This window comes from Hemibagrus wyckioides, unplaced genomic scaffold (genome assembly GCF_019097595.1).
Source record: "Hemibagrus wyckioides isolate EC202008001 unplaced genomic scaffold, SWU_Hwy_1.0 Contig1, whole genome shotgun sequence".
In the NCBI taxonomy this organism is placed as follows: Eukaryota; Metazoa; Chordata; class Actinopteri; order Siluriformes; family Bagridae; genus Hemibagrus; species Hemibagrus wyckioides.
In genome coordinates, this window is record NW_026690769.1 from 381,191 (window position 1) to 408,253 (window position 27,063).

General features: G+C 37.0%; 2 non-coding genes across 2 annotated transcripts; one reads left to right on the forward strand and one right to left on the reverse strand.

Moving 5' to 3' along the window:
- The first annotated feature begins 672 nt into the window (after positions 1-672).
- trnap-agg (transfer RNA proline (anticodon AGG)) lies at positions 673-744 on the forward strand. Its single transcript has one exon. It is a non-coding gene; the product is annotated as a tRNA-Pro (tRNA).
- A 3,083-nt stretch (positions 745-3,827) lies between these two features.
- On the reverse strand, positions 3,828-3,909 carry trnal-aag (transfer RNA leucine (anticodon AAG)). The gene has a single exon. It is a non-coding gene; the product is annotated as a tRNA-Leu (tRNA).
- Between the last annotated feature and the right edge of the window lie 23,154 nt (positions 3,910-27,063).

The following is a 27,063-nucleotide window of genomic DNA, read 5'->3' on the forward strand; positions in this document are numbered from 1 at the left end:
CCACATCGGGTTTCATTCCTGTTCACCAAGAACAGAAATCTAAGACTACAGTAACAACCCTGTAAATGACATAAATCATACTAAAATATTTTTTAAAATCCATAGCAACCACATGGGACTCCATTACAGCTTCCTAGTGTCACCCTATCGAACAGATGAGACCTTGTAACAGTTACCAAACCATACCCCACCAGCCACCTGAGTTTCTTTAGCAACCAGCTAATTCAATTTTATTAACAACTGGAATCATTTTTAAACTTACTGCAAATATCACAGAAACTACTTGAAGCCTCATAATATTCACCAAGCTATACTGGAGCAACAGTACAGTTTCCAGCAAAGAAGCTACAATCCTGTAAACTTGACCTATACTGAAACCTCCACCTGATACTAAAGCAAGCTTGTTCTACAAGAATTGATTTTGATCTTCATGTCCACCGAGGTTAATGACATATTTGGCCCAATGGCAAGAGCTGCTTACTTGGTTCACACTTAGCGTCTGGATTCCAAAAAGGTTCAAATCCCACAGGAGCCCTTGCTTTATTGTTAACCTGACTTTGTGTAACCGAGTTCCTTTTACTCGGACCCCAGTCCATATGAACAGGAAGGTCATACAGTTACAGAGTACAGTGAACCTCCATTGGCACACATCAAGCTGAATAGGGACATCCTGGCTCGTTGGTCTAGGGGTATGATTCTCGCTTAGGGTGCGAGAGGTCCCTGGTTCAAATCCCGGATGAGCCCTGGTTTTAAATGGAATAGAGTGGTTGGGATAAAACTAATGGAAACTTGCACTGCCAGTTTGGTTCTCGCTTGGAAGCTTGTTTCTCCAGAGGTCCAAGAAGATTCAAGTCCCGCTGTAATTACCTCTGAAAATTAAAGCTCCAACCTGGAGCCTATCTCTGGAATACAGGGAGCGGGATGGAGAATGTCACACTTTGTGGAGACATGAACCTCTGAAATATTAATATAATAGAGTACAGAAAGACCTCAGAATATTGTCATTTTACTAACACCATTCATCATGTTCACTGTTATATTCATGTGTCTGTGGCTTTCATTAGGTAAGTTATCATTGATCTTTTCAGAAAGGAGGGTAAAATGTAAAACCCTATGCCACCACGTCTGTCTGCTAAAGTTGATGATAAAACTAAACAAGTGGATCTGATCATCTCCTCTGCTGCTTTTAATGTTTGATAATATACAATTAGAAGGTAATTTATTCATAATCACACTCTCTGGTATCACCCAGATGAGGATGGGTTCACATTTGAGTCTTCCTCATATCGTCTCAGGGAGTTTTTTCTTGCCGCTGTTGCCTCAGAGTTGCTCATTAGGGGTAAAGTTAATTTTCAACTTTGTAATTTCTATTCTGAATTTCTGTTTTTCTGTAAAGCTGCATTGAGACAATGTCCATTGTTAAAAGTGCTGTACAAATAAAAATGAAGTGAAGTGAATTTAATTACCTTTTGGGAACAGACACAGCAAATTTACTTATGAGAGATTTGGTTTAAATCTGGATCCAGTTTCCTATGATTTTCCACAGCAAATTATCATAATTATTTATAAATGTACAAATAATTTAAAAAACACACAAACAGATAAAGGCTTATAGTATGGTATAGATGATGAATCTTAAAATACAACAAAGACATATTAATGACTCTACACTACAACTGCATCACTTCCTGGGTGTGTCCTTCTAGAGACGTGTAAAGTTCAGCACATACAGCACTATTATACAGAATCCTCACAGAGCTGTGTTCAGAAATGGATCAACTATACAACTTACTGTACATAGTGAGATACATACCACTGATTCTCACTCTAGCTACAGGTAATTTATTTTCATTTGTTAATCAACTGTATTAATAATTACAATGGATTTATAATCAGTTACTTAATTATATTAATTAATACCCATGTTTGTATTAACCTAGTAATTTCTTCAATCAGTATTTGTTTTACAAAAACTACTGATACACACTGATATATTTCTTTATGTTACTTACAGTTTTGCTGATAAAACTGGACCAACAGATGAAGATGCCAACATTGTCAAGAAAGAAACAGAGACTGTTACTCTGAAATGTTCATATGAGACAAGTAGTGAAGACATTTATCTTTAATGGTACAAACAATATCCTAACAGCGCACCACAGTTTTTACTGTATAAAGGAGCATGGTCAGGACCTGATCAGAGAACTCTTGATGATCGTCAATTAGAGTTAAAAACAAGCAGAGACTCTACTGAACTCACTATCAGAGGTCTAAAGCTCTCAGATTCTGCACTCTATCATTGTGCTCTTAGAGTAGAAGCACAGTGATACAGAGTCACTGAAAGGCTTTACAAAAACATCAGATAGCACATACACATACAAAAGGTTTCTAAAAACTACAGCAACTTTTTATCAGTTAACCGCAGACATAAATAAAAAAATATGGCCACATGCAGTTGAAAGAAATAGTAAATGAAAACAAAGTGGGTTCAAATATGACAACTACACATTAATTACAATAAATTCACAAATCTAGATGTTTCAGGCTTAAAAAATATTTTACTGATGCTATCTGAGCCATTGGGTCACGTGTTGTTGCTGTCTATTTTTAATAAAACTTATTGACATTTTCTCTTGCATTTTCATTCATTATTTTTTTTGTTCATGTGTAATTATGCATGTACATCCTGGAAATGCATGTTGCTTTGCAGGATGTGTGCTAAGGCAATGGCCTTTTACAAACAATCAGAGCAGATGTGGGTTTAATCATCCAGATTTATTCATATTAATTATCCAAATGTAGGGAAATGTGATCTGACTGAGTTTGTGGCATGTTTTTTGTTTTAAGATGAGGATTTTGAGTATTTCTGAAACTGTTCTGAACAAAATTTTTTGGGATTTTGATACAACAGTCTATAAATAACCCCTCTTTACAATCACGGTGAAGAGAGAAGCATGTATAACAATAAAAGATGTCCAATCTTGATGTGGATGAGCTACAGGACTTCAGGATCCTCTGCTGTTATTGAAGAGCAGGACTCTGAGGTTACACTGGAAACAGACTTACAGCAGAAGATTGGACAGTGACAGTATTCACAACTTCAGTTGAATACAAAACTGACAGATTCTAGCCTGAGCAACGAGGTGCAGACTGCATTTATCAAAGGATCCTGAAAAACATAAATCTCTAAACTATATAATTTATCTGTTTTTAAACAGCAAACAGATTATTTTTGGGTTAGATTTGTATCATTTTCATAGGAAATCCTTGGACAGTTTAATGTTTTTTTTGTATTTCTTTAAATATTTTATTATTTTCCTATTTATTTCTTATTTTTCTATACTACTTGCTATGCTCTTCATTGTATTATATTTCAGTGCACTGTTGTTGTATTCTATTCTATTCTATTCTATTCTATTCTATTCTATTCTATTCTATTCTATTCTATTCTATTCTATTCTATTCAATATCAGCAAGCATGGCTTTGGTTGGAGCACAATTTCATTTCATTGTCTGTACCGCTTATCCGATCTATACTCGGGTCACGGGGAGCCTGTGTCTATCTCAGGCATCATTGGGCATCAAGGCTGGATACACGCTGGACGGAGTGTTGGAGCACGATGTTATAGTTAATTAGAGGTTATAGGTTTTCATCATTTATTTAATAAAGCCGATAGATAGTCGTGCAGTGTGAAAACAATGGTGACCCAAAAACTTTGAATATCTTGCAGTGTGAACTCAGCATTAAGGCTTCGCACTCAACCACACACCCCTGAAGGTGTGGGTGAAGGAACAACCTTCTGCTGTCATCGACCCAAAAGGTCACCTGGCAGCGGTGGGATTCGAACCCACGCCCCCGAAGAGACTGGAGCCTTAATCCAGCGCCTTATACCGCTCGGCCACACTACCCATACAATTGAATGGTTGGGGGCTGTGGTCAAGGGAGGCCTGCCAGGTCGGGAAAGAGAGGCACTCTGGCAGGCGGTAGCAATGGTTGTACCACGCATGCTTCCATTACCAGACGTGATTCAAGATCCAAACCCAGGAAAGGTTTGGCAAAGTGGATTGACAGCCTTAGGCTCTTGTTGACAAGGTTTGCTGATATGAACTTGAATCCCAGTCTGTTGCAATCAAGGTGCACGATCCGTGCCGCTGTCTTCGGGACTGTGCACTGCATTGATCTACATGGATCTCCAGTGGCGACCCGTCAGCCTTACAGCATCTGTGTCCAACCAACACGGTTGCAAAACCCTAGACCCAGGGCTAGCTTTTCTCACTCCCCTTTAGCGCAGTCTCACAGACCAGGTACGAAGCAGTCCGCATGAGGAGTTGTGGTAAAGAGGAGGTTAAAGGGCACACAAGCAACAAGGAAGGGATTCAAACACACATGTGTAGAGCACAATGGATTAGCAGTCCATCGCTTTAATCTTTCAGCCACCTCATCAGGTGCAGGTGTGGCACCCACGGCCAAATGTCCACAGAGACCTCAACAATTCTGTAGAGGAGCGCCGTAACCCAACACGTTTAAACAAGCCTGTTCCCAAAGCAACTGGATCCCATCCCACGTGGATTAGCAGTCTGTCTCCTTAACCTCTTGGCGTCCTAGTTCACCCACATGACCATACACCTCAGTGCACCTGGCACTTGCACTCCGTTGCCCAAACCACTTGGCCACCACTTCTTATGTCGATTTTTTATTCTTGGTTAAATTGTTGTTTTGTTGGTAGCTCATAACCATGGTAAGGGCACGACTGATGCAGCTCACACACGGAAACCGTGTTTTGCGTACCGTTCTGTGGTTGTTTGGACTTGCTGTTTGTAAAAGCAAGGTGTGAAACAGAGCAGCGTCTCAAAGCCAGGCGTTGACACCAGTTGCCGAAACCTGGGAGCTACACTATATTGCCAAAAGTATTCGCTCACCCATCCAAATAATCAGAATCAGGTGTTCCAATCACTTCCATGGCCACAGGTGTATAAAATCAAGCACCTAGGCATGCAGACTGTTTTTACAAACATTTGTGAAAGAATGGGTCGCTCTCAGGAGCTCAGTGAATTCCAGTGTGGAACTGTGATAGGATGCCACCTGTGCAACAAATCCAGTCATGAAATTTCCTCGCTCCTAAATATTCCACAGTCAACTGTCAGCTGTATTATAAGAACGTGGAAGTGTTTGGGAACGACAGCAACTCAGCCACGAAGTGGTAGGCCACGTAAACTGACGGAGCGGGGTCAGCGGATGCTGAGGCGCATAGTGCGAAGAGGTCGCCAACTTTCTGCAGAGTCAATCGCTACAGACCTCCAAACTTCATGTGGCCTTCAGATTAGCTCAAGAACATTGCACAGAGAGCTTCATGGAATGGGTTTCCATGGCCGAGCAGCTGCATCCAAGCCATACATCACCAAGTGCAATGCAAAGCGTCGGATGCAGTGGTGTAAAGCACGCCGCCACTGGACTCTAGAGCAGTGGAGACGTGTTCTCTGGAGTGACGAATCGCGCTTCTCCATCTGGCAATCTGATGGACGAGTCTGGGTTTGGCGGTTGCCAGTAGAACGGTACTTGTCTGACTGCATTGTGCCAAGTGTAAAGTTTGGTGGAGGGGGGATTATGGTGTGGGGTTGTTTTTCAGGAGCTGGGCTTGGCCCCTTAGTTCCAGTGAAAGGAACTCTGAATGCTTCAGCATACCAAGACATTTTGGACAATTCCATGCTCCCAACTTTGTGGGAACAGTTTGGAGCTGGCCCCTTCCTCTTCCAACATGACTGTGCACCAGTGCACAAAGCAAGGTCCATAAAGACATGGAGGACAGAGTCTGGTGTGGAGGAACTTGACTGGCCTGCACAGAGTCCTGACCTCAACCCGATAGAACACCTTTGGGATGAATTAGAGCGGAGACTGAGAGCCAGGCCTTCTCGTCCAACATCAGTGTGTGACCTCACAAATGTGCTTCTGGAAGAATGGTCAAAAATTCCCATAAACACACTCCTAAACCTTGTGGACAGCCTTCCCAGAAGAGTTGAAGCTGTTATAGCTGCAAAGGGTGGACCGACATCATATTGAACCCTATGGATTAGGAATGGGATGTCACTTAATTTCATATGTGAGTCAAGGCAGGTGAGCGAATACTTTTGGCAATATAGTGTATTTCAGCACCCGGGTCTGGGGGCTCCAGTATGGTGTGAGCGTGCTCGTGTTTTTTTGCAGCCAGGCAGCCTGCTAACGTCAACTCTTAAGCACATTTGCAGAAGGCACAGGAGCCACAACCCCTATAAAGCCTTTGTGGTGCCAGAGCCCACAACCACTGCCTTGAAAAGGCTCAGATGGGAGCAGTGGGTTTTGAACCCACATCTCTGAAGAGGGTGGCGCCTAAATTCTAAATACAGCACCTTAGACCACTCGGCCACACTACCCAAGGGCTCATGCCTTATAGACCTCTGTGGAGAGCACACTGACATACTGTCTGGGTGTGTGGTATGCAGGCTGCACAGGTGAGGACAGACAAACTGAGCAGAGGGTGAAAAACAGCTCAAAAAATCATCGGCTGCCCTCTGCCCTCCCTGGATGACATTTCCAGGTCCCGCTGCCTCAGCAAAATCAAGGCCATCACAGGAGACTCCTCACATCCTGCTCATCACTTTTTTGACCTGTTGCCATCTGGGTGGCACTTCAGGTCAACAAAGTCTCACACCTGAGGTACTGAGATATTGAGAAGGGTTCAGTATTTATATTAACATATTTTTACATATGTTTCTTTATTGACATGCACAACCAATTATTACAACATTATTACAACAATACTAATTCTAACAAAGTCCTGAATATGTACAATATGGCTATATTTGTGGACACCTAACCATCACACCAGTATGTGGGCATTCTCCAAACTGCTGCACAATTGTAGGATGTCTTTATATTCTTACAAAAACATGTTCCAGCTCAATGAAGATGTTTATTACAAGTTTGGTGTGGAATAAAATGAGTTACCTGCACACAGCCCTGAACTCAAACCCACTCAACACTTTTGGGATGAATTAGAATTCTGACTGCACCCCAAGCCACACATGCCTGATGTTTTAGGGCTGTATGGACACATGGACGTACAGTATCTCACAAAAGTGAGTACACCCCTCACAGTTTTGTAAATATTTTATTATATCTTTTCATGTGACAACACTGAAGAAACGACACTCTGCTCCAATGTAAAGTAGTGAGTGTACAGCCTGTATAACAGTGTAAATTTGCTGTCCCCCCAAAATAACTCAACACACAGCCATTAACGTCTAAACCGTTGGCAACAAAAGTGAATACACCCCTAAGTGGAAATGTCCAAATTGGGCCCAAAGTGTCAATATTTTGTGTGGCCACCATTATTTTCCAGCATTGCCTTAACCCTCTTGGGCATGGAGTTCACCAGAGCTACAGGTTGCCATATATTTACAAAAATGTGAGGGGGGTACTCACTTTTGTGAGATACTGTATATTGCCACCTACTGAACAATCATCTAATTTTTAATATTATTAGTGTATATTTTGCAACAAGTTTGAAGTAATATCTAAATAAAGCTAGTCTAAGTAGATTGATTGATAATGTTAAATTGCCCCTAGGTGTGAATGGGTGAGCAAATGGCTGTGTGTGTGTGTGTTTGTGTGTGTGTGTGTGTGTGAAAGAGAGAGAGAGAGAGAGAAACAGAGAGAGAGAGAGAGAGAGAGAGAGAGAGAGAGAGAGAAAGAGAAACAATTATTTTTTTCAGTTATATTTCTGCACATATATAAATTTGGTAAGTTAAAAAACAATTTTTTTTGGTGTTAAGGTTTTTCTCTTCAGTGAACACAAGATGGCGCAGTCACTTATCTTAATGTTGGTCAAGAACCAGAGCACCACACAACCTGCTCACATTCTCTGAGACATAGAGTATACTTGTTCTTCTATCATACATACTGCTGATATAATATCCTAACCCCTGCCCTGGTTACTCTTAGTGCCTAAGATAATTTCAGAGATACCATTCTGATTAAACAACACAACTGTCCACTTAACACTAAACTGTCATAAGAATAAATACTCATCTAATGTCATTTCTTTGACAAGCAAAAGCACCCGCTGTGTCAGAAACACTGAAAACTGGAAACTTTTCTGTAAATCTGCCTTTACTCTTCTTTCTTTTCTTCTGATGCTATCATGAGTACAGGAAAGTTTTCAGATTTACATCAAAACTTTATTTCCTGCTTTCAGTATGTGTTTACTTAAATGTCCTCTGGACAGGTTCCCCATATGAGGCTGAATGTAAAGCCAGGATGTTTCAGTAAGAATCAACAATCTGACAACAACATTGGTGACACTGTCATGTGATGCTGTGGGGTGGAGCAATTTTGAAGCTTTATGGTGTTAACATATTAGATTACAGAAAGATCTCCACTATTTTCACTGAGCTAAGACCAGTCATCATGTTCACTGTTATATTCATGTATCTGTGGCTTTCACTAGGTGAGTTAACATTGACTTTTTGTTATTACAGAAATATTAACTATATTATATTAAATATTAGTCTGTGTGGTGATGCAGTGTGAAAATGCAGAGTGTGGGTCTGACTTAAGTATTTCCTGTTGATTATTTAAAGGTTAGAAACATTATGTTCTCTTCTCTATGACAGGTGACTCCATGGCAGATTCAATAGAGCCAGATTTCCCTCATAAAGCTGTAGATGAAGGTGATGTTACTCTGTCCTGCAAATACAAATCAAGCTTTACTATAGGAAACAACCTGCACTGGTACAAGCAATATCCAAAATCTAAACCAGAGTTCCTTCTTATTGTTGACCAAAAAGGAAATCTAATTTCCAACACTGACCCAAGAATGTCTGCTAAAGTTGATGATAAAACTAAACAAGTGGATCTGATCATCTCCTCTGCTGCTGTATCAGACTCTGCTCTATACTACTGTGCTCTGGAGCCCACAGTGACAGGAAATCCAGCTGCACTGTACAAAAACACTGACACAGTTTTGTTATATTGAAGGTAGATAAACTGCTTAAACTCAATAATTTACATTCCATCAAATCAGGAACTCTGCTAGTTTTTGACTCTCACAATTTTCAAGTGAAATAAACTCACACAGCAGAATAAACTCATGAACAGGATATTATTATACACCAAATGTACATTAAATAATTGCTTAAATTGACTTTTGTTAGTTTTTTAAATGCATTTTCATAGTAAATATTTTACAGTAATTCATTACACATTTTTCAAAAATATACAAAAATGTATTTTGAAAAAAGTTCCAGTTTTACCAACTTAAATAAAAGAAAATTAAGTAAACCTAACTCTAGGAAACAATTCATTTTAACTATTTAAGTAACTATTTGCTATTATTTATACTGTGTTATAGTTTTTTTTACTCAAACAGGGGAAATAAAAAAGAACGTGTTTGTTTCCCCAAATTAATGTTTTTGTTGCTATGTTTATGTATTGTGTTGTAATTGTTGTCATAATTAAAAATAATTTAAAAAATAAATGTATGTACAACAGTCTGCCATAAGATCAGCAAACTTCCATGTATTTATTTTATTTTGCTCTCTTTTGCTCCTCATCATGAGGAGACTCTTGCAGAAGACTGAACAGGAGTTGTTTGTTCTCTGATATAACTGAGGATAGCTAGCTAGCAAGCTAACATTAGCTATGTCTGTTTATAACAGTAGCTTGCAGAGTCAAATGCTGCACTCATACAGTAGATCAGAATTATCAGCTAACAAAAACACAAAACCTCTTGTTACCTATACAGCCTGAATACAAGTACAGCTTTTCTATTCCAATTTCTACTCCAAATAAAATAGAAAAAACTTGGAAATGTATTTAGTTTAAAAAGTTAGTATCAAAGGTTATAGTATTGTGAGATATTGTGTCATTTGGTATTAGATTCTAGAGACACAGCCCTGACCTCTAACTCCAAAAGATATGTTTAAGAGGTGAAGTCAGATGCAGTGGGTTGATCAGCAACAGTGGAATAGTTCTGTGTTGTATTAGTGACTCAGTTCACTGTCACTGATACTGTGAAGTGATGATCTGTGTAAAATTATGCTCCAACAGCATCACTTCCTGGGTGTGTCCTTCTAGAGACGTGTAAAGTTCAGCACATACAGCACTATTATACAGAATCCTCACAGAGCTGTGTTCAGAAATGGATCAACTATACAACTTACTGTACATAGTGAGATACATACCACTGATTCTCACTCTAGTTACAGGTCATTTATTTTCATTAGTTAATTCACTGTATTAACTAATAATTTGGTTTTTAGAGTATAGAGTAATTTCCTAATTTGTCTGGTCAATATTTGGTTTTAAAAAATGCTTTACAGTTTTATTTCTTAATGTTCTTATCAACAGGCATTTTTGCAGATAAAATTGAGCCAACAAATGAAGATTCCATCGTTGGGAAGGAAACAGAAAGTGTTACTATGAAATGTTCATATGAGTGAAGCAGTGAAAATATTCGGCTTTACTGGTACAAACAATATCCTAACAGCGCACCACAGTTTTTACTGTATAAAGGCGCAAGGTCAGTTTCAGGACAGCGTAAACCCACTGATATTCGATTAGAGACAAAAACAAGCAGAGACTCTACTGAACTTACTATCAGAGGACTAAAGCTCTCAGATTCTGCACTCTATCATTGTGCTCTTCATGTAGCAGCACAGTGATACAGAGTCACTGAAAGGCTTTACAAAAACGTATAAACCAGTATAAATGAAGATTCTTAAACCACATCAAAGATCCTTCCTTTACCAACCTGTTATCAGATAACCACAGACACTAAGAATGTTTGTGGTAATTCTGTGGTATAAATGAATAAATAAAAAAAGTAGTAACTAAGCAAATAAACAAACAAACAAACAAACATATTAATAAAAATAAAATGTGTTTAAAAATGACAAACTACATATTAATCAAAGTAAAGTAAAGAATCTACATTTTTATAATCAAAAAGCATTTTACAGATACTAACAGATTCATTGTGTTTGGTGTTGTAGGTGCATATGACAATTTAGCTTATTAACCTTTCTTACCAGTTTTGTCCATGATTCACCGTAATTAATGATAATTTATACATTTATAAGTAAATAAATAAATAAATAAATAAACATTTACATGAATGTATTGATTCAATTGTGTGTCTCTTATGCATGTTTGTACAGATGCGTGTTACTTTGTTGGATGTGAGCTAGAGCAAGTAGAGAGTATATAGAGAGTAGAAGGTTCAGTAAAAAGTTTAACTGCATGCACATTTGATTAATAAAGGTCAATGTTTCTTTTACTGTATATATACTAATACATGACTGTGAGATTAAGTATGTCTCTGACGTTTGAGCAATCCAACCTACTAACTGAGACACAGTTACCATCTCTATCATGCTGATCTTTAATCTTTTACTGTTAATGCTTCTTCTAGGTATGTTCAACTTAATATTAGTTCTTATGACCAAGTTGGGACATGAAGTGTGAGAAATAGCACAGGGTTATATATATAGGAGGTAGAACAGAACATGTATGTGATGCCCCAGAGTTAACAGGAATGAGTCTCACAACACAGACCAAAAGACCAAAAATAACAAAACAGAAACAAACTGAGATTAGCTATCTAACCTAAACAAAAAGAAAAAAGAAAGAAATGACCATCTCCAACAAAAATGGCAGTCATAGCCCTCGTGCCAGTGAATACATACAATGTCTCAATATTTACATGTACAAAGAAAGATTATATACACAAGGCAGCAACGATTAACAAGAAGCAGATCAAACTTGTAGTCAAGGCAGGCAAAGGTCAAAATCAGAACAGTAAAACACAACACTGAATCTCAACACACACGCAAGCACAACACACCAAGTGAGCATTGAAGTTGGGGTTACTGGCTTCCATCCCAGCCTTGGCAGAAGTGTTAACTGCTGGAGCTGAAGCAGTAAGGAGGGCTAGAGTACAGAGGGGACCAACCTGAAGGACTAAACACATATAAGACAGAATATACAACACAACCTCACCGGATGTAACACTTCATATTAGTTCCAAGATGTTTTCATATTTCATTTACTTATTAAAAAAAATCTTTTCTCTTTTTAGCACAGGGAGCACATCAATTCAAATGACTGAGCATCTTATATGCATTTTGATGAGAGGCTTCATGTGGATTAGACCTGACCTATTGACCTATTTAGAAAATGGGACATTTAGTCTACAGAACATAATTCCCAGGCTGTGACACAGATATGTTAATATGACGAATTACAATTTGCATTAATATGTGTATCATTACATAACTAATATCCACAAAGGGTTCATTCATTAATCTTCAGTAAACACCTGACCAGGATCACGATGATGGTGATAGGGTCACTGTCACTATATTTAGTAAAAATCAGCCTTAAAAGATGTAAACAGCATTCAATAAATTCTATTATGAAAATTCATTGCTTTTTTTTTATCAATATGATACCAGAACTGACATGACTATGAGTAAGTAAAAGTGGGTGGAGCTAGATGTGGTAAGATACAGTTTAGAAAGTTTCACAGAGATCCTGCCATTTATACCTACTGCAAGAGAGACACAACAGTCATGTTACTCTTCTTTATTTTCATAGTTGTTAAAAACATTGGTAAGTCATTTATATTATACACAAACTTTAGGTGAATGCTGGAGATTTGACCTGATACCTAAACATGATTCAGTTAAAAAAATTAACACCCTTAAGTAATGAATAATGTTTATGTTGTTGCAATGTTTTATAGCAGGTGCTGTTGACAGCAGCATTACACCAGAACAAACCATCATATCTTCAAGTGAAGGCAGCAACATCACACTGACCTGCACATATGATGACTCAGCTTACTATCTCCACTGGTATCGACAAAAACCTCAATCAGGACCAGAGTTTCTGCTGCTGATTCAGAAATCTACAGATTATGTCACTAAAGCTGAACATCTTGACCCACGACTATCCATCAAACTTCACAAAACGAACAAGAAAGTAGATCTGGAGATCTTTCCTGCTGCAGTATCAGACTCTGCACTGTACTACTGCACCATGGAGCCCACAGTGACACAAAACTCAAACAGACTGTACAAAAAGTCAGGCTGCATGTTTTTCTCAGCAGGGGGAGATGTTTACCTGTTTCATTCAAATACAGTACTTTCTTAATTCTCAGACCTTGATGTTGATTTGCTTTGAAATCCAATAATGATCCTCTTACATATGTTGTTATTATTTATTGGTTGAATAATCAGAAAACAAATCCTTTAAAAGTAAATGTTAATCTTTAATCAGCTCTTGACTGATCACAAATAACATGCAACACATATATACAACATATATATATATTGGTGTTGCATGTTATTTGTCATCAGTCAAGAGCTGACAGCACAAGTTAGCAAGTTCACTAAAACACAAGGCCATGTTGAACAGAAAAGACTTCTCTGCTCAGTCTCCACAGCACTAAGTGCAGGTCTCATAGCCAGTGGTGGCAGATTTTAGCCCACTGACTTTAGCTAGCTTAGTAAATGACAGTGTAAAAATTAAATGCCAGAAAAACCCCAAAATGCTATACTATTTCAGGAATAATGACATTAAATATTAATTCTGATGAACAGTTATTTCTGTGTTTATTGTGCTTGAGAATTGATGTATTTAACATATGTTTCTTTGGTCTTGAGTCTTGAATAATAAGAATGTCCAGTAGTCTGATGACCCAGTGTGCTTTTGACATTGATATTAATAGACTTCAGCACATAATTACTGTGGGTTTTGGGAATATGTCTGTTACCCTGTGAGACTCTGCATCTGCAGAACCTGTAAAAGAAAGCAAGTCTGTTTAGGAAACTTCTAAGTGAGAATTTTGTTTTGTTTTCCAACACAGAAATGGTCCTTTTAGGCATTTTTGTTAGCTTGTATCAATCAAGGCATATATTACCACTGCTATTTGTAACCTGTCATATGTCACAGTAAATGTTATGTATTAAGTTATTTCAGGAGTTGTTTGTTCTCTGACATAACTGTGAGAATAACTAGCTAGTAAGCTAACACTTGCTATGTCTGTTATAACAGTAGCTTGGAGAATCAAATGCTGCACTCATACAGTAGTTCAGAAATATCAGCTAACAAAACACAAAACCTCTTGTTACCTATACAGCCTGAATACAAGTATAGCTTTTCTATTCCAATTTCTACTCGAAATAAAGTAGAAAAAACCTGGAAATGTGCTTAGTTTTAAAAGGTAGTATCAAAGTATAAAGTATTGTGAGTTATTGTGTCTTTTGCTATTAGAGTCCTGAGACACAGCCCTGACCTCTAACTCCAAAAGATGTGTTTAAGAGGTGAAGTCAGATGCAGTGGGTTGATCAGCAACAGTGGAATAGTTCTGTGTTGTATTAGTGACTCAGTTCACTGTCACTGATACTGTGAAGTGATGATCTGTGTAAAATTATGCTCCAACAGCAGCACTTCCTGGAATTTCCTGGAAAGTGGAATTTTTATCTAGTTTGTTTAACAGGGTTTTAGAGAGTGAGAAGATGCCTGAGGAATGGAGAAGAGGTGTAGAGAAGATCTTTAAGAATAAGAGTGATGTGCAGAGTTGCAGCAACTATAGGGGGATAAAGTTGATGAGCCATACAATGAATCTATGGGAAAGAGTAGTGGAAGCTAGGTTAAGGAAGGTAGTGGAAATATGTGAGCAGCAGTATGGCTTCATGCCCAGAAAGAGCACAACAGATGCAATTTTTGCTCTGAGAATGTTGATGGAGAAGTATAGGGATGGTCAGAGAGAGTTGCACTGTGTGTTTGTAGACTTGGAGAAAGCATATGACAGGGTGCCAAGGGAAGAGCTGTACATCAGAGGGACAGCTCATGTTGGACGTTTGGGGGACAAAGGTAGGGAGGCCAGATTAAGATGGTTTGGACATGTTCAGAGGAGGGAGAGTGAGTATATTGGTAGGAGAATGTTGGACATGGAGCTGCAAGGAAGGAGGAAAAGAGGAAGGCCAAAGAGGAGGTATATGGATGTAATGAATGAGGATATGAAGCTAGTGGGTGTAAGTGTTGAGGATGTAGAAGATAGAGATAGGTGGAGAGAGATGATTCACTGTGGAGACCCCTGAAGGGAAAAGCCGAAAGAAGAAGAAGAGGTTTCAAATATTATCTTGTGATTAATAATCAAGTATTTAAGAAAATCTAAAGTAATTTTGTGTGTTTACTTCCCTGTTAGGACAGGATGTACAACAAGACTTTCTTAATGGCCAATTCAGTGGAGTTGTTAAGTTTTACAGCTACTATCAACATCTGTTTTCTTGTGAGGAAAAAAAAACATGGAAATGACAAATTCCGCAGTATTTGAAAGAGATATATATGGGGGCTATGAAGACATAGGTATTTGTATAAATATTTCTTCCATATTCCAAAATCAGTGTCACACAGTGCAATCCCAAAAACCACCTACTAAAGAAAGGAGAGAGAGAGAGAGAGAGAGAGAGAGAGAGACAGAGAGAGAGAGAGAGAGAGACAGAGAGAGAGACCCAAAAACAAGTGTTGTAACTTTTAATGTCAAAATATCACAGAAAAATTGAGTAAATGGTACGAGTGAATCCATTGCTTCTCAGAACCAGATTGTTTTATTAATACAAAAATATTTCTACAAGCTTTATATAAACAGTATTCAGAACAGCAGATCTGTCATGAATATACATAAATACAAGTAGGTGGAGCTAGAGGTGGAGATGTACATCAAATAGTAACACTGACATTCATTTCTAAAGCTAGAGGTTTGAACTAAACACTCAGGAAAACAATGTTGTTCCTCTTCGTGGTGTTTTTCACTCTTGCTGATGTTGGTAAGTCATATACACTGCACACAAAATATTATTTTTTCTAATTTATAAGACGTAATTTTCCATGTGAAATGTGTCATTTATGATTAAAATAATCACAATATTGTTGTAATGTTTTTATAGCAGAGGCTGCTGACAATAACATTAAACCAGATCAAACCAATGTATTTTCAATGGAAGGCAGCAACATCTCACTGTCCTGCACATATACTGGATCAGTTTACAATCTCCACTGGTATCGACAAAAACCTGGATCAAGACCTGAGTTTCTGCTGCTGATTCATGAAAGCACTGAAACTGTCACTGAGGCTCAACCACCTCATCCAGGATTGTCCATAAAACTTAAAAAAAAGCAAGATAAAACGAATAAGAAAGTGGATCTGATCATCTCCTCTGCTGCTGTATCAGACTCTGCTCTATACTACTGTGCTCTGCAGCCCACAGTGACAGGAAATCCAGCTGCACTGTACAAAAACTTTCACACAGTTTTGTTATATTGAAAGCAGCTCTTCCAATGCTTTAGAGAAAGTTACATGTCCTTTTGGGGGATTCTATCTTTTTCTCTATTGGTCAGGGTCATAGTAGATACAGAGTCTGTCCCAGACATGAGGTGGGAAAACACCCTGAATGGGATGTCAGTCCTTTGCACTCCACAAACCCTTTCACACACTCATTCACACAGAAGTGCAATTTCTCCTAGCAAATCTTCCTACTGTCATGTTTTTTTGGAAGTGATGCAAAAGTGCATACAAACTGACACTAACCTAAACTCCTGTTAAAATCCTTCTGCTTAAAGTATTTTCTTGCAGTATGGTGTAATTTTTATAATAAAGAAAGATTTCTACCCTCATGGTACAATTCCATATTGACTGATAACAAGTGCACTAAAGACAAGGCTCAGGTCAATCCTCATAGCAGAATTCCACAATGCCAGTGGACTCATGATCCTCTCTGTTCTGTCTGGAGTAATTACACTGCAGATGAAGGGCATTTTATTGTCTAAGTGTAGTAACTTCACATATATAATAGTCAAACTAATCAGTTATAGCCCAATGTTCAACAAGTTCAACCTCAACAGAAGGAGATCGTCTTCAAAACTAAGGATTATCTTATTATCAGCAAACCAATTCCTTGTATTTTCAAGCAAGTAACTAGAACCGTCTTATTCATTAGTGCATTGTTGTCTTCTGATCTTTTGCAGTGTTCAGTGTGAGAAAGAATCATTATGTTGTGATTCATGAACAAGCATCTGAGTAAATTTATCTAAAGGGAATTGTGTGTGTTTGTGTGTGTGTGTTTAATCCCCTGATAGGAAAGGAAGTATGTCATGTGAACATAAAGTATTTCTCAATGGCCAGTTCAGTTTAGTTGTTGAGATTTACAACTGTTTTCAACATCTGTTTCCTTTTAGTTTTCTATTATTTCTTTTTGTGCTTTACATTAAATAACGTAACCTGGTGTTGTAAATACAATTTAAATGTAAGTTCTAATATATAATTACTAATCCACAGTATGAATATATATGTATGGCTGTATGAACTGTTTGCAGGTTTTTATTTTGTCCAAGTAAAGGTTTTTCTCTTCAGTGAACACAAGATGGCGCAGTCACTTATCTTATTGTGGGTTAAGTTCTAGAGACACTACCACACAACCTGCTCACATTCTCTGAGATGATGGAAGCTACTTTTCACAATAAAACCTTTGTGACATAGAGTATACTTGTTCTTCTATCATACATACTGCTGATATAATATCCTAACCCCTGCCCTGGTTACTCTTAGTGCCTAAGCTAATTTCAGAGATACCATTCTGATTAAACAACACAACTGTCCACTTAACACTAAACTGTCATAAGAATAAATACTCATCTAATGTCATTTCTGTGACAAGCAAAAGCACCTGCTGTGTCAGAAACACTGAAAACTGGAAACTTTTCTGTAAATCTGCCTTTACTCTTCTTTCTCTTCTTCTGATGCTATTGTGAGTTTAAACCTTAATTATCAAGTAAAAAAAAATTCCTTTTTCTCAATTAAACCTTATTCTCTTCCACTTAGTGTTTCTAACATTAATCTGCCTGCTGGTGTTTATACAATAATTCTCTAATTTAGAGAAATCACTAACATATATAATTAAAATACTGACAATGTAATTATTAGATTAGATTTTTACTAGATTAAATTGATCATTTTTACATAAATACATTAATTTCCTGCTTTCAGTATGTGTTTACTTAAATGTGCTCTGGACAGGTTCCCCATATGAGGCTGAATGTAAAGCCAGGATGTTTCAGTAACAATCAACAGTCTGACAACAACATTGGTGACACTGTCATGTGATGCTGTGGGGTGGAGCAATTTTGAAGCTTTATGGTGTTAACATATTAGATTACAGAAAGATCTCCACTATTTTCACTGAGCTAAGACCAGTCATCATGTTCACTGTTATATTCATGTATCTGTGGCTTTCACTAGGTGAGTTAACATTGACTTTTTATTATTGCAGAAATATTAACTATATTATATTAAATATTAGTCTGTGTGGTGATGCAGTGTGAAAATGCAGAGTGTGGGTCTGACTTAAGTATTTCCTGTTGATTATTTAAAGTTTATGTTCTGTTCTCTATAACAGGTGACTCCATGGCAGATTCAATAGAGTCAGATTTCCCTCATAAAGCTGTAGATGAAGGTGATGATGTTACTCTGTCCTGCACATACAAAACAAGTCGTACTTCCGACAATCTGCACTGGTACAGACAATATCCAAAATCTAAACCTGAGTTCCTTCTTTATATTGTTCAAAGTGGAACGTATAATTCTGATCCTCCCCCAAGAATGTCTGTTATCGTTGATGCTAAACAAGTGTATCTGAACATCTCCTCTGCTGCTGTATCAGACTCTGCACTATATTACTGTGCTCTGGCGCCCACAGTGACAGGAAATCCAGCTGCACTGTACAAAAACCTTCACACAGTTTTGCTACATGTCCTTTTGGGGAAGTCTCTCTTTCTTTCTCAAGATTTATAAAGAGTTTATATTATTATAATATTTGATTATTAGTAGACAGCTCATTCATTCATTCATTCATTCATTCATTCATTCTTCTTCTATTCTTCTATAACTATTCTATTTTGGCCAGGAAACCAGAAGTTACATTAGACAGAAAGTTAAACAGAAAGGTACTCAGAGGGTCCAATTGGGACCATTTCTGAACTTCAGTGAAGCAGCTGAGGCTCTGTACAAGTTCAGGAGTTGAATAAAGTAATGCTCTGAAAATTATTATTGTCATAATTTGTGAAAAAAACAAACAATCAAACAAAACCATGGCTTCTTTTTCCCAGCAGGCTTTTTTATGTGCAAATTGGGATTTAGTTTTATGATTGAGTAAAAAATAAATAAATAACTAAGTTCAAACAGAAAAGACCTTGGTGTGTTAAAGTCTCTTTCCTTTCACCACAAGATGGTGGAGGCTGTTATCTTATTGTTGGACAAGTACTAGGATTCTGCTTACATCCCCCAGAGATGCTGATATTATGATTATGAACACTTTACACAATTATAAAGACTACAGCTATTCTTCAGCCTTACATTAATAATACGTCTATATATATAAAAGCCTAGAACCAATCAGAATGTTTTAATAATCTCTGCTTGTACAATCAAGCTAATTAGTGTCATTTTCAACACACCATCAAGCCTTGAAAGGAGTTTGCTTGAATCCAGAAAGGAAACTGAACTTGTAGTAGGGCTATACATGCAATTTCTGTAAAAATGAAATGTACATGTTCACTTGCAATGGGATGTTTGTCATGAGATAATATAAATACTACACTCTTTATTTGTACACAGTTTCATGCTTAAATGAAAAATAATGATATAAAAATCCATCAATACAGATGATATTGATAAAAAATGATAGATTAGAGAAAGAAAAGAGGCTGGTTTGTTCCTCACCACAGTAAAATACTCCTCAACTGTTTGTAATCCTATTTAATAAGCAGGTCATTAGGTCTACACACACCTAAATTTCCATTTCCCATCCTGCATTGTACCAGACTCCACTTCCCACAATGCACACTCACTTCCACATTCATTAGTTCATTTATTTTATTTAAGTATTTTTCATGCTATCAGTTTGTGTTTGTTTACCATGTGCTCAGGAAAATTTATCCATGTGGTGCTGAATGTAAAGCCAGAAAGCTTCAGTAAGAATCAACAATCTGTCAGTAACATTAGTGACACTGTCATGTGATGCTGGGGGGTGGAGCTTCATGAATGTTCATAATGTTAATATATCAGACTGCAGAAATTTTATTTTCATTTATAAGCTCATCCATCATGTTCACTGTTATATTCATGTGTCTGTGGCTTTCACTCGGTGAGTTAACATTGATTTTTGTAGATTCAGAAATTGTTTTTAATTAGATTTAATAATTTTTATTAGTTATGTAGTATATCTGCGTAATTTAACACTGCAATGTGTGTACTTTCATTCGTTTGTGTTAAAGCTTGACACAGGAAACCTGCTCTCCACATAGCAATATCTCTACAGATGGTATAACCACTACAGAACAATTCTGGGGTTTTTAAGCAGTGACTATAACTGCCTTATTTATTAGTGCATCATTTGTTTTCTGCTCTTGTGCACAGTATTCACAGTAAAATAAAGTCAATTCAGTTTAAGTTGAACAATGGATACTGCTACAAACAAGGAGACCACTCGCGTGCGGTGCTGCGTGTGCCGCTGTCAAACCTTTATATCCTTTTATTTAGGAATAAATATTTTACAATGATAAAATAGCATGTCTGATGCAATGGTTTGTGAAGTAACAGTGTTTTTGTTCTGTGTTGTACTGGTTAGTTCACTGTCACTGATATTGTTAAGTAATAATCTGTAAAAAGTTATACTACAACTGCATCACTTCCTGGGTGTGTCCTTCTAGAGACATGTAATACTAAGATTTGCTAATTGTCTAGTAGATGAGAAAGAGTTGCTGTGTGAGGTAAAGCAGAGTTGTCATGAATATGAATAAATATGATGTTTATTTCAAAAGATAAACACAAACTAACTAAACACTCAGGATAACAATGTTATTATGCCCACTTGGTTTTCTTCACTATTGCTGATATTGCTAAGTCCTTTAGTTTGCAAGTTACAAACCAAAAGAACAAGTATTTTAATTAAGTTGCTTAATAATAAATTGTTGTCAATAAATTCAAATAAATTGGTGTATTTATAGTAAAGGCTGTTGACAACAATTCATCCACCCAGAATACACTGTTTAATGTAATCACAATCATCTTTAAGTAACCAAACATAACTATAAAATAAATACATATCAGTTTCTGATTGCCAGTGAAATGTAGTTAGAGTGAGAATGTTCTTTTAGCTGATTGTTTATAACAGACGTGTTCTTGAACATTAATGAGGAAAGGCTCAGGTGCACAGTTTATTCTCCTCTTGATCAATAGATGAAGAAAATTGTTGGAGGAAAAGTTTCTGTTCCTCTGCAGCTCTTTTTCTCTATAGACAATATTCTGTTTGTGAGACCTGTATGATTGTAATTAACACCAGTGCAATCATAGCTCCAGTTTTGTTCTTTGGTCACTACACTTAATTAACCCTACTGAATAAAATCAGATGGAAAAATATTTGAAGTGAACTGGAACAGCGATTTAGTCCAGGAACTCTATGGAACTCTGTATGGGAAGGCTATACAAAGAAATGCAAAAAATACTAAATATATACATTATATAATATTAATTATAGTTCAGAAGTTTATTTATTAATGTCATTAATAAATAAATTACCTTCAATTACCTTAAAAAACAAGTCTTTCTTATTTCCCCACAAGATGGTGTAGTGAGTTATCTTATTGTGGGTCAGGTGCTAGGACTCTGCTCACATCCTCCAAAGATGTAGACTCTGTTATAAATACTTCTTTGCAGAATAATATGAACTCTAATAAACATGCTTTATCACAACAAACAAATAAATGCCATAAGTCAAGACACTTCTTATAAAATATAAAAAACTAAAATATTTACTATTTTATATTTGTATAAAATTGAATAAATACAATAATAGAATAATTTCTTTGTTTACTATGTAAACAGTTTCAGTAGAGTTTCCCAAACAAGGCAGAATGTTTCAGTAAAGATCAACAATCTGTCAGTAACACTGGAGACACTGTCATGTGATGCTGGGGGGTGGAGCTTCGTGAACATTTATCATGTTAATATTTCAGAGTACAAAAAGAGTTCAGAAGCTTTTAGCTTTCATTCAGCTAAAATCATTCATCATGTTCACTGTTATATTCATGTGTCTGTGGCTTTCACTAGGTGAGTTAACATTGACCTTTTGTTAGTTTATATATTATGTGTTGTTTATTAATTCTGAGCTGTTAGAAATCATGATTTCTGTATGTAATTCTGGCTTGTTTCTGGCATAAAGTTTTGAATTTTTCTTATTATTAAAATATGTGTTGATTTCGTGATTAATTAGTCCAAGGCAAAATATGAGTCTGACTTTTGCAGTTTAGGCTTTATTATGTAAAGTTTAAAAACATTATGTTCTCTTCTCTATGACAGGTGACTTCATGGCAGATTCAAGAAAGCCACTTTTCCCTCATAAAGTTGTAGATGAAGGTGATGATGTTACTCTGTCCTGCAGCTACAAAGACTTCAGTGGTACTGTAGAGAATCTGCAGTGGTACAGACAATATCCAAAATCTAAACCTGAGATCCATCTTTATATTTATCAAAATGGAGATCTAAGTCCCAACACTCCCCCAAGAATGTCTGCTAAAGTTCATGATGATAAACAAGTGGATCTGATCATCTCCTCTGCTGCTGTATCAGACTCTGAACTATACTACTGTGCTTTATGATTACACTTTACACTTTATCTGTTGTAAATACAACTTGCACATACCTCTCTATGCACACTCTGACATAGCCTTATTTATTGTTGTACATATTTACATATTTATCTGCAACTGTTCATTTGCACAATTTCTACTATTTGCACTTCTGGTAGATGCTAAACAGCATTTTGTCACTATGTGCCTGTACTTTGCAATCTATCTATCTATCTATCTATCTATCTATCTATCTATCTATCTATCTATCTATCTATCTATCTATCTATCTATCTATCTATCTATCTTTTTGCAGTTGTTATAGGACGCCAGCCTTCTAAGGAAGTCCAGGCGGCTCTGTCCTCTCCTGCACAGAGTGTCTGTGTTGGCAGTCCAGTCCATTTGATCATCCAGCTGTACTCCAAGGTATCTGTAGGTCTTGACAAACTCCACACAGTCACTGTTGATGGTCACAGGCTCCAGTTGAGGCCTGGGTCTCCTGAAGTCCACCACCATCTCCATGGTCTTTGTTGTGTTGAGTTGCAGATGGTTACAGTCGCACCATGCAACGAAGTCCTGTATCAGTTTTCTGTCCTCCTCCTCCTCATAGCAAGGTTGGGGATTTTTCAGGGTGGATCTGGGGCTTGGTTCCACAAGGTTTAAAGCTGTAGTTTTTTTCATTCTAGGCTGTGCTAATGGTGTAGTAGATGAGTGAAATATTACATTGCAGTATGTAATAAATATGAATAAATATGAGTGGGGAGAGCTACATTTGGAGACATCTGAGACAGAAAATCAAATATTATTATGGTTAATGTAACTGTGTGAAGTGAAATATTGGAGCTGAAATTAATGAATGGATATGAGATTAAAGTGCAGACTTTCAGTTTACTCTCACTTTACTACACACACTCTAAGTGAAAACCAATGCACTAGAGATGTTAGAAGATGGTGTAGTGAGTTATCTTATTGTGGGCCAAATACTAGAACCCTGCTCACATCCCCCAAATATGTAGACTTCTGTGATTATACATAATTCTTTGCAAAATAATATAGACTCTATCTGTTGTTCAATCCTACATACATAGTGCTAGACCTATATGTAGAATTTGCAGTTATTACATACAATTTCATTAAAAATGTTTGTCTTATATTTGTAATATTTTTGTCTCCACCAAGGACAAGCACATTACAGCTGCATTGAATAAAATGGGCTCTGGACAGATTCTCTCATCATAGGATAAGAAACTTTACCCTTTCTTTATAAACACAGTTTCATGTTTAAATGACCAATCAGCAGATATGAGATCAAGTCAACTAGTTTTACACAGCGGTTTTATTAAGCAATGAGTTAAATGTCAATAAAGAATAATAGATAACAGAATGAAAAGAGCCTGGTTTGTTCCTCACCTAATAAAATACCACCTCATGAAAATGTAATCCTATTTAATAAACATGCTTTCAAATACCTTATTGTCCAGACACCATTTATAAAATATAAAAAATAATAAAATAAAATATTTACTCATTTTAATTATTAGTATTATTTTTCCCTGCTGTCAGTTTTTTTTGTTTATTATGTAAAGAGTTTCAGCACAGTTTCCAAACAAGACTTAATGTAAAGCCAGGATGTTTCACTGTCATCAACACTGGAGACACTGTCATGTGATGCTGGGGGGTGGAGCTTCCTGAACATTTATCACGGTAATATATTAGAGTACAGAAAGAGCTTTTTCATTCAGCTAAAACCAGTCATCATGTTCACTGTTATATTCATGTGTCTGTGGCTTTCACTAGGTGAGTTAACACCTTTTGTTAGTTTAGATATTATGTATTGTTTATTAATTGTCTGGTGTTATAGAAAGCATGATTTCTGTGTGTAATTCTGGCTTGATTGTGTAAAACTTTATGTTCTCTTCTCTATGACAGGTGACTCCATGGCAGATTCAGTAGAGCCCCTTTTCAGTCAGAAAGTTGTAGATGAAGGTGATGATGTTACTCTGTCCTGTGAATATGAAACAAGTGCTACAAGATTCTACCTGCACTGGTACAGACAATATCCAAAATCTAAACCTGAGTTCCTTCTTCATATTTACAAAACTGGAGCTCTAAGTGATAACCGTCCCCCAAGAATGTCTGTTAAACTTAAAGATAAGAAAGTGGATCTGATCATCTCCTCTGCTGCTGTATCAGATTCTGCACTCTATCACTGTGCTCTTACAGTAGTAGCACAGTGATACAGAGTCACTGAGAGACTGTACAAAAACCTATGAAATAATTCATTTGAAGTTCAACGTTTAATATCAAAGATACTTCCTTTAGCAACTTATCAGTTAACCACAGACACAAAAGACATTTGTGGTAACATATGCAGCTGAAGAAAGAGAATAAAATAAAGAGGCACTGTGTCACTTGTTGCTGGTGTGTACTGTTTAAAATTGAATTCATTGTACTTTGCTGCAGTTTTTCCCCATGATTAATTCGCATGAATTTTCATTCATGTATATGTACAAAAACAAATTAGGATTTGTCATGTATTCTAAGAGGGTTAGGGTAATAAAAATAAAAAAAAATAAATGTCCTTCCTGCATTTGAATACAATGTGGAAATATTCCCCACAAGCGGCAATGCTTCAGTAAGAATCAACAATCTGTCAGTAACATTGGTGTCATGTGATGCTGTGGGGTGGAGCTTCATGAACATTTATGATGTTGACATATCAGAGTACATAAAGACCTCAGAATATTTACATTCAGCTAAAACCGTTCATCATGTTCACTGTTATATTAATCCTTTGCTATTATCTGTCTCCAGCTCCACATTGACCTGACAGCTCAGTCAAGCAAGGCTCTAACTAAAAAAAGCCAAGCTGCCCAGACTGGATGAATGCAGATACAAGGTTTTATTTGCAATCAGCGCTGGTTACAAGAATTGAGCTGCTCACGAATGAACATCCCAACAACCTCCGAAATAATCATCACAAAACATAGTCTTTTAATTCTTTTCTCTTATCTTTTCATAATATTCAAACCAAACCCTCTTTGCTGAGAAAGTCACTCCTATTTTCTTCCTGAAATATCAGGTTCTTTTTGAACACCATTATCTCTTACTTTTTAACACTTTAGCATTCCATTATAATCGGACTTCCGAGGTCAGTTATAAAAATAGTGGACATCTGTGCACTTATCAATAGGACTTTTCCAGCTTGTTTTCATCAAACAGTTCATTTTGACCTCCGAGGACAGCATGGGTAAGTTTCAGGGCCACTGCTCTGTCTTTGCTTAGTTTTAATTCATTGCAAACAATGTTTTCTTTCACTTCTACACCTGCTGTAGTTTTAATCACAGTTTCCTTCCAATTATTCCTAGCTCTATCTCCTGCTACCCTTGCCTTCCTACGACGTGCTGCGCTTCTGCTCAGGACCTTGGGCACAGCTCCAACCCCAGCCATACCAAGACTTAAACTCCATCCAAGTCTCATCTACTGTCAGCAAAGTTTGCCAGATAGACATTACTCCTACTGCTACTGATTCTACACAGGCCATACAATCTCGCACCTATACCTCGTAGTGTTAAACCCTTCATTGTTAAAACTGTAAATAGGGGTGCCCAATAAATTAAGGTGGTGCCTGACAACCCAACCATGCTGTCCTCTGATTATTTTATACAAACACAAACAAGAATGCATTCATATACACTCTAAACACTCTAAAACATTCAAAACCACTTTAAACACTCTAAACCACTTTAAACCATTCAAAAATTACTCCCACACCTCCCAATTAATCTCAGCTTGAAAATGCACAGACTTGTGCAACCACCAGTGGCTGGGTTGGTTCTGTGCTTAGGCCACAGTGGGGAGAATGCAGGATCCTAGACATTAGTCTCTCTCTGTTTATATTACATATTCACACCAATTACCTGATGTATGCTATTGAATTGATGTTTATTGGCATCCTTTTTTATTCAACAATGGCAGCCACAAAAAAAATAGATATCACCCTTTTGCACTAACATTCATTCATCTATCCATTTATCCATCCATTCATACATACATATACAGTAGCCATTTTGTTCTGGTTAAGGCAATAAAAACACATACAGTGATGGACATCAAGGAGAAGTTTAGAGAAGTTAGAGTCCAAATAATTTGCATGAGGAATCTAGGATAGTGTAATATATATAAAACAGAGGCTAGTGCATTTGTAGTATCAGGTGATATCAGGTTTGTGTTTACTGACTGCACATTATAAACTCTAGCTGAAGGAACAAAAATAATAAGTTAATGTCTCTGTGCTGTGTCTCCAGATTTAAACTCACACTCAGTAAAACTCTTCTTAC